A 320-nucleotide genomic window follows, 5' to 3' on the forward strand; every position below is an offset into this window, starting at 1 on the left:
GGTGGGGGGGGGCGCGCCCCCCGCCAGCACGGCCCGGCAGGGAGGAAGTGGTCAGTTATCAGCAGAGAAAGGAAACCGGCTCTAGCAGCAGAGGCACGTGAGGCGAGTTCGGGTCCCAGAGGGACGCCGGGGGACGCGCAGGTGGTGGCCCACAGACCCCTGCCCCAGCCTGACATGTTGGGGTTGCATTGGAGCGAGCCTAGCGAGGAGCGAGAGAAAGAAACCTCGTCCCGGCCTGGACTTGTCCCCCCCCAGCCCAAATCCCACCCTCACCGCAGGCCCCGGCACGGCGATGCCGCCCGCCCCCCCCACCTCTCCTT

At 69.7% G+C, this 320-nt stretch overlaps 1 protein-coding gene across 1 annotated transcript in view; it reads right to left on the reverse strand.

Moving 5' to 3' along the window:
• Positions 1-320, reverse strand: part of NDUFS2 (NADH:ubiquinone oxidoreductase core subunit S2) — an 8,417-nt gene that overhangs the window by 3,182 nt on the left and 4,915 nt on the right. The window lies entirely within an intron of this gene.

The sequence above is a fragment of the Aptenodytes forsteri genome, unplaced genomic scaffold (assembly GCF_000699145.1).
Source record: "Aptenodytes forsteri isolate BGI_AS27 unplaced genomic scaffold, ASM69914v1 Scaffold276, whole genome shotgun sequence".
Taxonomy (NCBI): Eukaryota; Metazoa; Chordata; class Aves; order Sphenisciformes; family Spheniscidae; genus Aptenodytes; species Aptenodytes forsteri.